Raw genomic sequence first — 13,328 nt, forward strand, 5'->3', positions numbered from 1 at the left:
CTGTCCGGATTCCTGACCCGGAGACTCTGCAAACATAATAAAGTGGTTGTTTGATGTATAACCACGATAACTGGAAGCAGGCAGTACTGGTATTCCTTGTACCCTCTCGATCTTATTTCATAATCCCCTCGCCCAGCTCCCGATTCTCAATTTACCTCTTTTCTTTCAGTGGGAGACAGCTTGGATGTCACCTCATCTAGGAGTCCCCTGGCCTCCCCTTGAGCTGCGCTGGGATTTCCTCCTTGGCACTCCAAGTGTCTGCTTGTCTTTGTCTCCTCCGCACCATCCTATGACTCCATGTCTGGGTGTCTGCATCCCCCATAAATAGCTTCCTAAGAGCTGGAACAGCATGTATTTTCTCTCTGGACTTCTAAGAGCCTGGCACCGAAGCGTTTGCTCAAAGATGACATGTCCCTGAAACAGAGGGAGCGGGACCTGAATTAAGGAAATCGCTATTCTGCTTCCCACTCCCTGCCCTCCTTTCTTCAGGACCAGGCCTTGAGCAAGAGAGACGAAAAAGACAAGAGACGGTCCTTTCCTTCCAGAGGATGTCAACTTAATGAGGGAGAGAGTAATAGAAAGACTTGAAGAGACTAGTGTATGATTAGATGAGATTCATAGTTCTCAGAATGGGGAGAGACCTGCATGGAATGGGGTGGTCAGGGCAGGCTTCCTGGAGGGGGCAAGGCCTTGGATGTAAGGGCAGAGCTCTGAAATGAGTCCTCCTTTGCTAGGACTCTCGGCTGGCTTTCCCCCACCTCCACTCGCCGGGGCCCCAGCTGAAGTGGGGTGTGTATGTACGTGTGTGTATGTGTGTGTGTACCTGCGTGCACACGTGCATTGACACTTCCCTCTCCGGGGATAACGTCTTGAGGACAAGCCCGGTCCTAACCACTTCCTCAGTTTGCTCCTCTCTCCTCCACCTCACCAGAGGAATGGGATAAGTCTAAAGGGGTGAATGCCCCTGCAGGTAGATGAACACCCGACGATATGCCTGGACCTTAAAAGCGTAGTGCTGGCTGAGAAAGCCAAAAACAGAATAAAATCTCCGGCACCGTGTCATTTATGTGAACTGAAAATACACAGTGCCTGTTTTGGGGGGGGGAGGGTGCGTCACTTGCCGGAAGAGCCATGGAGGTGGGTGACTGTGGCCTCTGGGCTCCGAAGAGGTGGGGGAGCCGGGCTGGAGCCATGGCCAGTCCAGCCGTAGAAGCTGCAGGATTTGCAAGCTGTTCTGTTTCACAAGCCATGGGGCACGTGGAGCCTCAAGCAAAACACATCTCTCAAAATCTACCAAAATCTGCCATCAGCGGTGGCTATTACAGAGGTGGGTTTGAACCCCGAATCGCAGAATGGGAAGCAGCATTAGTACTAAGCATAAGCAGCATTAATACTGAGCATAACCCTACTGGCAATAAAGGAAAAATGTGATGCTCATTGACAAATGATGCTTTTAAATTTAAATGAGTCCCCCAGACAAGGGAGGATCTCTTTAGATACCAGCCCCAATCAATAAAGCTACAGATCTACTAGAAGGTCAAGCTAAAAAACGAAGTAAATGTATGATGACTTTTAAGTTCTTATTCGTTTTATGGATGTGAGTACCAGCCTTTTATAATAAAGTGCCTCAAAGTTAAAACAACAACAACAACAACAACAACAACAACCCTAAACTAAAAATACAAGTACACAGAACGGCAATGTATGCTTTAGAGGAACTCGTACAAACACATTACTGTGGTTGCCTTAAGGGGTGGGGTGCACTGGGGTAGTGAGCAAGGATCAGAGGGTTAAAATAAAACAAGAGAGGGCCTTTGTGCAGAAGGAACAGTGATGAGAGTATGCCGTTGAGAGAATGATCTCTCAACTTGTGCACCTGAGGTCCAGACAGAAAGAAAGGTCAAAGCCAAAATCACTGTTGGAAATGATAACCCAACTTTAGGATGGCACTCATATCTGCCCGGGCAGGAGGGAGCAGGAATATAGGCAAGGATTTAGTTGTAGCTGTAATGTGTTATTTCTTTAAAAAAGATAAGGAAATCTGAAGCAAAAGAGCAAACCATTTACATCTGTTGAAACTGGGGAGTGGCTACGTGGGTTTCTGTTCAATTCTTCTTCTTCTTATTATTATTTTAAGTCAGCGCTGCGCTCAAGGTGGGGCTTGAACTCATGACACCCCGAGATCAAGAGTCCCATGCTCTAATGACTGAGCCAGCCAGTACCACTCCATTTGATTTCATGTATGTATGTATGTATGTAGGCTCCATGCCCAACATGGGGCCCAACACGGGGCTTGAACTCACAACCCTGAGATCAAGACCTGAGCTGAGATCAGGAGTCAGACGCTTACTGAACCACCCAGGCACCCCCATTCGATTATCTTTAAATGTGTGATAAGTAAAAAAAAAATTTTTTAAGAGGTTGTTGAGCAAGACACTGCAAGATAATTTTGTGACTTTTGCCTAGACTGGCCTCTGAATAGTTTTATAATGCTGAATAGCTGCTCTGGTCTGCCAGTGACCCAAGTCCCAATAAGGAGAAGAACATGAAGAACTGACTTGAGAAGCTAAAAGCACTCATAAATAAGATCTTTAGTGAATGGAGAAGGTCATTGCCTGCTATGTAGGGAGTGAATGGCCACAGGAATTTTTTTTCTGAATGGTTGGATTGATCAGCCATTGACTGCCGTGGGGATGGCAAATCCTAGCTAGTCATTGTACAGAACTTCTACAAGTGACTCTGGGAGGGCTGCCTGGCTCAAAGTTAAGAGCCTGGGCTCTGGGAACCCCCTAATACAGTGAGGAGCTCAGCAACTCAGTCTATGGTATAGACTATACTCAATGATTCTTCCCACCCCCGGCCACAGCTGATGGGTATGGAGGGAACAGCTAAATCCAGCTGGATCAATCAGATTCTTTCTGTCAAGATTCTGGGATTTTGAACCAAGAGGTAGAGACTGGCCACTGTGGGGATGGGGCTGCTTTAATGGAAGTGTTCTAAGGAGGTGGTTCATTGACTCCAGATGCTTAGGTCCTTGGAACTGTCCTGCCTCTGGCCTTTCCTGAGGCTAAGTTGTTCAATCCTTTCTTGAAATGTAATAAATTTATTATTATTATTTGCCAGGGTTGATTTCTATTACTTGTCCTGTGGAGTAGGTTAATATAATATTTTATTATATCTTCCAGCTGTCCCCTAGTTCTGCTTCTAATACATATGGTATCTTTGTTACGTTAGAAAAAGGTGCCCCTCTGGACAGACAAATTAGAAAAAGCTGTTGTTTCCTCCAGGCAGATACAGTCCCTCACCAGGGTGAAATGTTTGGCCAGTGGAATGTGGGGCTGGGTAACAAGGCCCCTTGGTGCAGTGCACAGACTACATCACCATTCATGGCAGCCCTACCTGCCCACCATTTGTATCCGGGCTGATTTGTCCTCTGCACCAAGGTGTCATTCAGAATATAAAGCATTACTTCAGATAAGATTTATTGGAAATGTGGGTTGATCATGCAAGCCCTATTTAGGACTTTAATGCTCATGACCAAAAATATAATTTTTAATCTTTGTGTGTTGAAATCTGTAGAAAGTCAAGCCTTAAAGGAAACTTCAGAAAACTCTGTGGGCTGGTAAAGTCAACAGAAGCCTCATCTTCTTTGATGAGTGATCTGCAGGCTTTCCACCAAACAGCCGGGCAGACATTCTTGAAATGTCAAGGGGCACTCCTCTTTCCCCCATGGGAACACACTTAGCAAGATCAAGTGCATAAGAGTGAGTAGACAAGGAGGTGTCTAGAGCTGTGGTGAGGGTGACATGGGAACGACACCAAGGCACCGGTGGCCACGGGGAAGGCAGCCATCACAGGGAGGAGAAAATGCCTTGAAAAGAGGCTGCTCCAGCTCTGATTCGTTCATTCATTTTACATCCGGCAGCCCCTGTATCTAATATGAGTCCCACTCCCCTTCTGAGAGCAAGCTGAGTATAGAGAAGCAAGTCAGGAGCTTTCCCAGGACAGAGCACCTACCCACTCCTGGAACCTGCACCATCAGCTGCCATGTCTACCAGTACGGCAGGCGGTGTAGACTAGTTAAGGATGTGAGTCTGGAATCAGAATGCCTGGGTTCAAACCTCAACTCTTTCACTTTCCAGCCGTGTGAACTTAGACATGTTACTCAGCCTTTTGATGATGGTTTCAAAACATGTCCACAATCCTTTGATTCTCCTCCCCTCGCTCCCATCACTGGAGTCTATGTCCCTGCCCCTTGAACCTAGGTAGAGATTTGGGAGCACCTCGACAAACAGACTGCAGCAAAAGTGACATGTGTGATTTCCAGGGCTAGGTAAGAAAAGAGCATGCAGCTTCTGATGGCTCCTTTTGGGACACTCATGCTGGGAGCCTTCAGGGACCATAAGCGAAATCCAGCCATCCTGAGGTTGCTCGTGGAAAGACTTCATGCACACAGAGAGATGCTCGAGGAGCCCCAGAAGTGCCTGAAAACTCATGGAGAGGTCCTGAGCGAGAGCTGCCTGGCTTATTTTCAGTCAACCCCCAAATTCATGAGCAAAATAAATGCTTGTTATTAGTTTGGGGTCGTTGTTTTGGGATGGTTTGTTATAAGGCAGTAGAGAGCAGATCCAGGCTTTTCATGACGTGGAGGTAGACAGCTGCCATAAGGGAACCTAAATCTCTGGCTTAGGACTGGGAGGTGGGCAGAAACTGTAAGCGTTTTGAAGACATTGGAAGGGGAAGCCTGATGGCCCCCAAAGAGGCTGCTGGTGAGGAAGATGTTGTTGGAAGCAGGAGCCAAGGGGACCCTTATGATGCAGTGGAGGGAAATTTAGCAACATTGTCACTTGAAGTGATGTAGACAACAGAGAAGGTACCTGATGACCTAATGGTTTGGACTGAGGAGATTTTTAAGCAGAATGTCAAAAATCCAGTTGGATTATTTTAGCTGCATATGATAAAGATAGAGAAAGATGAGTTAAAAAGGAGAGTTTAGGGGCCCCTGGGTGGCTCAGTCGGTTGAGTGTCCGACTCTTGATTGCAGCTCAGGACATGATCTCAGGGTCGTGAGATCGATCCCCAAGTCGGACTCATTTGCTGGATGTGGAGCCTGCTTAAGATTCTTTCTCTCTCTCTCCCTCTCCCTCTGCCCCTCCCCCCACTCACACTTGAGCTCTCTCTCTGAAAAAAGAAATACATTTTTTTAAAAAGGAAAGTTTACTTTTCAAGCAATTCTATAGATTGTATATAAAATATTGTATAGACATTATTAAAATTGTATAGAAAATATTAGAAAGCCAGGGATTTTCTGGGTTTGAAAGTAAATGTGGTTTCTCATTCTCAGCCTCCCTAGATGGCAAAAAATTCTCAAAGTCTGAAAGGGCCTCAAGACAAAGATAAAGTCCAGGGTGGGACTATACGAAACTTTGTTAAAACCTCAGAAAGATCAAATGCTTCATAAAATCTTTCAGATAGACAAAGGCCTCCTGAGTATTTCAAGAGCATGCCTCCCAGTCTGTTTATTAAATAACCGGGCTTCTAAGAATTTTAAGAGGATTGGGGCGCCTGGGTGGCTCAGCTGGTTAGGTGTCTGCCTCCGGCTCAGGTCATGGTCCCAGGTCCAGGGATCGAGCCCCACGTCGGGAATCCCTGCTCAGCGGGGAGCCTGCTTCTCCCTCTCCCTCTGCTGCTCCCCCTGCTTGTGCTCTCTCTCTGTCAAATAAATAAATAAAATCTTAAAAAAAAAAAAAGAATGTTAAGAGGATTGTCCCTCAACAACCTCATGAAAGACTCAAGGTAGAGAAGAGCTGATCTTGATGAGATTTTTACTATAGCTTTTGGTTAATGGAGTGAAGTGCAATAGGATCCATAGGAAACCCACAAAGTCTTAAAATAAATTGTATTGTCAGAAGCACCATCAGCTCGGACTGAAAGGTACAGAGTAGAACAAAATGAAAAAGCTCCATAAATTTTTTGGACTTTGGGCCCCCCAGAAGGAAGCAAGCTGAGAAAGCTACTCAGTTGTAAACACCAGCAGGTTTTTATAGTGAAGGAAGGGTGATTCAGAAGGTGGAACCGAGAGCCCAGAAAACAGAGCCATTGGGAAACATTCCCAGGCAGTAGGACTGACCCCTAACCAAGAAATGCGCAATATGTGCCTGTTTGGATTTCACAATGACTATGGACCAGTGACTGCTGTGTGCTTCCCCCATGCCATTTGAATGGGAATGTTTATAGTGATTATCCTAGGTCCTGTCCCATCATTGTGTGTTGGGTGTGTATGGAGCAGATAACTTTCTTCTCAGTTCATAAGTCTTTAAATAAAGAGAAATAGTGCTCCAGCAGCTGTGTCTGAGACATTGCATTTGAGGAACCTCCTCTATAACTGGTTTAGATGATGGGATCCCAGTCCTCTAGCTTAAACCTGATGCCATCACAGATGAGACTTTTGGGGATCATTGGAAGAGAGTGAGTGTATTTTGCATGTGAAAAGAATGCCTGTACTGGTACACCATCGCTTTGGCCATGTTCTATTGGTTAGGGTGAGTCCCAGACCAGATTCAGCATGGGAGGGCACTCTGCAAGGGAATGAGTAACAAGAGGCATGGTTTCCCAGGGCCATCATTAGAGACTAGCTACCACCAAAAAAGTCCTTTTTCTTTTTCATGTATTCAACAATATTCTCTGTCAAGCACATGGTTCCTTCTTGAACAGAGTATACTTAAACTAAATGTCACTTTTGTTTGATTCAGGATAACAGCCACTGAGAAGCTCTGTGAAGGATAAGCAACATTCAAAAAGTGTTTACTATACGGGGCGCCTGGCTGGCTCGGTCGGTGGAGCGTGTGACTCTTGATCTTGGAGTTGTGGGTTTGAGCCCCATGTTGGGTGTAGAGATGACTTAAGGATAAAAATCTTTAAATAAATAAGTAAGTAAGTAAGTAATTCACTGCATACCTGACCGCAAGCTTGGGGTCTCGTGAGGTTGTAGTCAGGCCATGACTGAGGTAAAGTCTTCTGTCACTCACCTATCTGGCACCTGGGCAGGGAGGACTCAAACAAGGGAGGCTGGAACACCTGGGGTTCCTCAGACATCTCTGTCTCTCTGTGGCCTCTCCACATGAGATCTGCCACATGGCAGCTTCAGGGCAGCCAGAAACTCAGGATCATCCCCCAGCAACTCAGGGATCTAAAGGCACATGTCCTGAGAGAGAGCAAGTTGGAGGCTATGTCATCTTTTCTAACCCAGCCTTGGAAGTCACGCCATGTAATTTCTACGATACTCTATTTGTTAAGGCAGTTACAAAGGCTTACCCAGGGACAGAAGAGGGGGCATCCCTTCCATTTCTCGATAGGAAATATGTCAACAAATTTGATCCATGTTTAAAACCAGCACAGTGTATCGCTTGGGGCTGTCCCCTTGAGGTGGTGGGCACTGCCATGCTTGGCCTGGGGCTGATTCCAGGATGGGACTGGTCTGGAGACCGTGCCAACCTCCTGCTCGGGAGAGGGCAGAGTGGCTGGGCTGTGAGGTTCTACAAGCCCTCGGGGGCTGGTGAGTAGGAAGGGGGTCTTTCAAACCCCGCCCCCCCCACAAAGAATCTGGGACTTTAGGTGGGCCACGGGGTTTTCAGAAAAAGTGAGCAAGAGGAGCACGTTCTTGGCACGATGGGTCTGGTTCCTGGAAGGAGAGGGGGAGAGGGTTGGTGCCGAGGGCATCCGAGCTGGGCCGAAATAGAGAGCTTGTTCTGCTCACAAGCCTGCTATTTGAGGACCTGGAGCCATGACGTCCCTCCGAGTTTCCATTCTCTGTGCCGCAGCTGCTGGTTACGTGGTTCATTCAAAATGCTTTGCAGGAAGCAGCAGGCTCCACATTCCAGGGCTTTTAGTCATTTTTTCTCTCAGAGCTCTGGGGCTGGGATTAGAACGTTCTTCAAACCACACTGTCCTCGGCTGGAATCCCAAGAGGAAGTGGGTGGGTCCCTGGGGGATGAGAACACAGGCCCAAATTCAGGGGCAGGATGAAAAAAGATTAAGTAAACTCCTAGAGAGATCACTGAGCTAAGGCCCAGGTTTGGCGAGGGCTGGAAGCCTGTGGGAGGTGACTCTTGACCTGCCAGCCATGGGCCAAGGGGGATGCTGAGTTTCTGGTGTGTGCGTGCGTGCATGTGTCTGTGCGCGCATACGTGCATGCGTGTGATAGAACAGGATTGGTGGTGGCATTTCATTCTGAGGTCCCCACATGCTCAGCCCCTGACTTTGGTCACTGCCCTTGGGCTGAGGGAGAGTGTGACATGGGGCTTCATTTGCTGCAGGAGTGAATGTTTGGGTTTGGGACAGGGAAAGCAGCACTTTAGCAAATGGACCCCACAGATACTTGAACCCGGAAAAACCACAACAAATGTTTGCTGAGGGTCTGTTAGGCTTCTGGCATTGGGCTGGGCGTTGGGAATACAAAGGGTATAGAACAGACTCCCTCCTGTCCTTGCAATAAGACCTGGGAAATAGGGCCTGGAAGGTGTCCACTGGGGTAAGGGAGAGAGGGCAGATGAAGGGGGTGGGGAGTGGTAGACCTCAGATTCTGGTGGGCAGAGAGGAGGCAAGTATAGATGCCACCATAGATCACGCAGATGGCTGAAGCTCTGGAAGGGAGGAAGTGATGGACACCAGCAAACTCCCAGGGGTCCTGAGGCAGGAATCCCTCCTCAAGTCTTGAAAAGCCCCAGAGGCTGGCCCAAGAGGAGGAAGGGGGATGGGCCACCCAGCCCAGTGCCACTCTTTCCTCTGAGGGCGGAGGCAGAAGGTGGGAAACCCTGCCGTGAGTCTCGTCCGGCTGGTAGACAAAAAAAACGCCAACGTGCTTTTGCTCCTGTGGTAGGGAGAACTACAAATATGCCCCCCACCCCGGCTTCCCACCCTAATCCCTGAGCATGATGAAATATCAAGCGCCTGATTCTGTAACATTATATGGCAAAGGGATTTGAAGACCTAATTAAGGTTCTCAATCACTTGACTTGGGGTTAATCAAAAGGGAGATTATCTGGGAGTGGTGGTGGACCTAATCTAATCATGCGAGCCCTTTAGAAGGGGAGAGTTTTCTCTGGCTGGTGGCAGGAGAGGGGATTCTGTGTACCACTGATGACTTGAAGACGCAGGGGAGCACGTGCAAGGGAAGGGCTCAGGGGAGCGGCTTCTAGGAGCTGAGAGGGGCCCGGGGCACAAGCAGCAGAGAGACAGCTCCTCTGTCCTCCCCCTGCAGGAGCAGAGTTCTGCTAGAACCGGAATGAGCTCGGGAGCACAGATGCTTTCTCAGGGCTTCTAGAAGCGGGCCTTGGTTTTGGCCTTGTGAGGCCCTGAGCAGAGGATCCAGCTGAGCCCACCTAGACTTCCAATCCTCAGAACGGTGAGAGAATAAACAGGGGCTGTTTTAAGCTGCTGACTTTGTGCTAATTTGTTATGAAGCAAGAGGGAATGAATACACTCTCCCTTTCTCGGTTCATCCAAGAAAGTCCAGGAGGAGGGTACAATGAGTCGCCTTTTGCAGACGGAGCCGGCTGGGTGTCCAGCCCGGAGCTCAGGTCTGAGCCCCACCGGACCTCAGCCTTGGCTCACAGGGTCTCCTCCTCCCACTCAGGGCAGAGGAGGAGGGTTGCGTCTTGCGCTTCTGTTTAGGAAGATTACCCCGCAGCCCCTTCCAGCGCACAGCCTGCAGGCTGCCATGCCGGCCCAGCCCCGCATTCCCTGCAGAAGAGCGGAGCTCTGGGCAGAAACAAGAGAAGGGCAGTGACCTCCCCTCCCCCCTGCTTCTCAGATGACAAGTCTGGCCTCTGTCAAGGCAAGAGACAGGGGCTGGGATGCAAGAAGCCATAAAGTTTGGCTGCGCCCTTCCCCACCCCCATAAGAGGCATTTTCTGACTGGTTGGTGTGGGGATTTTTACATTTTATACTTCCTTTCTTAATCATTTGTTGGACCCATAATCGGGTACCTCCGGGAGTCCAGTAATATTTGCAAGGAGGAAGGTTATGTTTCTGCTTTATTAATTAAAAAGCCCTAATGAAGGTTTTGTCATTTCCACATGAGGCCTTTTTTTGAAAAATCTCCGATTCTTCCCAGATGGTGTCTAGCTCCTTCCCCACAGCCACTGGTGGGGTGGGGCTTTGAAAGTAGGGGGTTTTGTGTCTGGCCAGCTTGGGATTTCAGTTCTGTCACCTCCCCCTTGAGGAGAAGGCGGGGGGGGGGGGGCAGAAAACCTCCCAGGCCTCGGTTTCTTCAGATAGACCGTTTCTGAGATGCAGTGGGCCAGCAAATACACACAAGAAGGAAGGAGTCAACATTGCTTTCCTTATCTGTCTGCCTCACCACAACACGACAGCTAGCCTTGGAAATATTTTCTGACAAGGAGAAAATATTTTTTATTCTGACGACCGTCAGGCCTGGCCGGCCAGCAGCAAAAACCTTCCGTCAGCAAAGTTTGCCTGTGTGCCCCGCCTTCTCAAAGCCCCTTCCTCAATCCGTATCCCGTTTCCTTCTTTGGGGCTCTGCCTGGCCAGATCCCAGGGCCCTGGGGGTGGACACGCTGGGAGGCCTTTGAAAAACTCTCACAGTTAAGTATTCGAGAGGGAGGGCAATCCCTCACCTTGCGGGATCCGGCTCATGATGGAACCCCAGGCGCGGGGGCAGACAGGCAGCGAGGGGGACACTTTGGTGCGGGTTGGAGGTGTTGCCAGGTACCTCCAGATGTCTCTCGGGTGGGGGCTATGAGAAGTGGTTAGGCAAGGCTTCCTCCTGCTTGGTTTCTCTCAACTGCATGTTCGGAGTTGGGAGATTGGATCTAAATCCTCTTAGATGTAGGTTTTGCTGTTAAGGAATCTCCGGGGGGAAAATCTGCTCAATTGAGAACTTTTCAAAGTTTCCATCGTGAGGGCTGAGCAGGTCCTGAGAACAGAGCACGGGGTCATGATGTGTTTGGGAGGGGGCGAGAGGTAAGAGGGCCTTCGGGGTCTGGGCCCGGGACCCTTGGCCCCCACGGCAGGGAGGAAGATAAAGGGATGGAGGAGTGGGCTGACCTTGTTCATTCTGTCCTGCTGAGGATGTGCCAGGTGGGCCTCGGCGAAGTGGGGCCCGTTGCCCGGGCCGGGATGCCGAGGCTGGGGCCAGGCACTGCCCTCAGCTGCCTCCGCCCTCCTCCCCTGGGGGCTGTGGGCTCAAAGCTGAGCCAAGCATAAAACAGACCAGCCTCTCTCCGCCTCTCTGTTCCCACCCCCAGCCTGACAGAGTCTGGTTTTCATCACCCATTAATCACCAAAGCTTCCCACAGCCTGTGTCTGTCTGTCCACACTCACCAGCCCCCTGGGCCCTGGGGGGATGGATAGACAGACAGGCAGATGGTCTCTGACTTGGGGAAATTTAGGGTCACATCTCTGTCTCTGGGCCGGGGAGAGGCTCGCTTCCTGAGCTTGTTAGGTCATCCCCACCCCCAGCCCAGCCTGAAGCTGCCAGGCCGTCCCACCTCACCCTGGCAGCTCGCGACAGGGACCATTAGCTGTCCCGTTCACCAGGAAGGAAATGGGTTGGAGGGCTGAGGAATTCTAATTAAGCTTCCCCAGCTGGCAGGCCGGCTGGCGGATGAGAACTGGCACCTCCAGCCCTGCTAGAGTTGGCGCCAGCCCTGTTCGGCCTGGCCCGCTGGATGCCCACCTGCCGCTGTGGGAACCCCGGCTTTGGGCTGCCTTGCAAGCCCCCTGAAGCTCGCCGTTGCTGGCCAAGCCTCGCTCTCTCTGGCCCTGTCCACATTCTCTCCTTCTCCTTCAGCCTCCTGGCCACGACTCACCTGAAGGAGGTGGCCCTCTGGGGTTGGTTTGCCACGGGGGACCCCACCCAGGCAGACTGTCCTTGCACTCCACCCCCACCCCCACTCAAGAGACCTGGGTTCTGATCTGGTTCTGCCCCGACCCACTGTGTGGCTTGGGTAACTCACAACCTCTCTGGGCCCGGGCTCCCTTGACTGTGACAGTCATAGTCACAGGGCCTGGCCAGAGAAGGTGCCCATCCATCAACGTTGGGAAGCCCCTAGATGCCCCAGTTGCCCTGGCCTGCCAACTCACTTGGGGTATGGGCTGAGGGTTGGTGGGCAGCCCAGTGTAGGGCTGGGAGTGGCGGTGGCAAGTGGCAGACAGCCAGGGGCTCCCCAGTGGTGGTCATGGCAGAGAGCTGGGACAGTTTGAAAACCTGGAAGTGACACCAAGTTAGTCCTTCCTTCCTGGCCCGGCCCTCTGAGCTCCCCCAGAGCTATGTCCACAGATGCCAGGGATGCCCAGCTCTGGCTACACTTCCAGCCCTTTCCCAGGGCAGGCCTCTGCTGTTATGCACCCCACACCGGCCAGGTTGCCCTGGTGGGTGCTTGCAGCCCCCCAGCTGGTTTCTACCGGTGCTGGAGACTCACGGAGGTCCGCTCCCGGGTGTTGCCACACAAGATCACCAGCAGACACAGCGTCCCTGGGATGGCAGAGCCCACCAGAACCAGGATTCTGAAGCTATGGGACTCCTTCCCACAAATCCAACACGCACATCTGCATGTCATTGCAGAATGATTTGCATTCATTTGCATCGCAGTCCCCAGTCACCCTACCCCATACTGTTTCCTTTTCCACCTCTAGTTTGACTAGATATTTAACCAGCAGCTCCAAGGTTGTAGTGTCTACACCCTCAACCCAATTCCATCCACTTCAAGTGTGTTTTGAGGACCTGGTGTCTGCACAGGACTGTATCTGAGCTGTCAGGGGATGGAAGTTGGGGAAAATAGAGTCCTTGCCGTTGGGCTGTTCACAGACTAGCTGGGGAAACAGCAGGTCTCTGTTGTTACACACCCCACACCGGCCAGGTTGCCCTGGTGGGTGCTTGCAGCTCCCCAGCTGGTTTCCACTGGTGCTGGAGACATCCAGACGGCTGAGTTTTCTTACCGAGCCCTGGGCTCCATGGCTGTCTTGGGAGCAGGCCATACAAATGGTTGCCTTGAATTGTACCATGCCCTGCTCTTGGCCTGGACAGATTGGATGGAGTGTGGGGCCAGAGCCAAAGACAGCCTTCGGGGAGGTAGCTGACGCCAGAGGACAGGGCTGAGAGAATCAAAGTACAGAGGGGTGAGGTAACATGCTCTAGAGTCCCCCCGGGATGAGGAAGAGCTGGGACATGAACCGGGTGGCCAGATTCCTGGGCCTGTGTCCTCCACCACCACCCTCTACCGCCTCTTGTAAAGGGATGAATTGGACTGGGCTCCTGGGAGGAGTTAACAGTCAGGGCTTAGTCGGGCTGGGCTCTGGAGTCTGAC

The 13,328-nt window shown here is 50.8% G+C and overlaps 1 pseudogene; it reads left to right on the forward strand.

Moving 5' to 3' along the window:
• The first annotated feature begins 1,248 nt into the window (after positions 1-1,248).
• LOC113938461 lies at positions 1,249-1,601 on the forward strand (annotated as a pseudogene).
• Positions 1,602-13,328: the final 11,727 nt, after the last annotated feature.

This window comes from Zalophus californianus, chromosome 8 (genome assembly GCF_009762305.2).
Source record: "Zalophus californianus isolate mZalCal1 chromosome 8, mZalCal1.pri.v2, whole genome shotgun sequence".
Lineage (NCBI taxonomy): Eukaryota > Metazoa > Chordata > Mammalia > Carnivora > Otariidae > Zalophus > Zalophus californianus.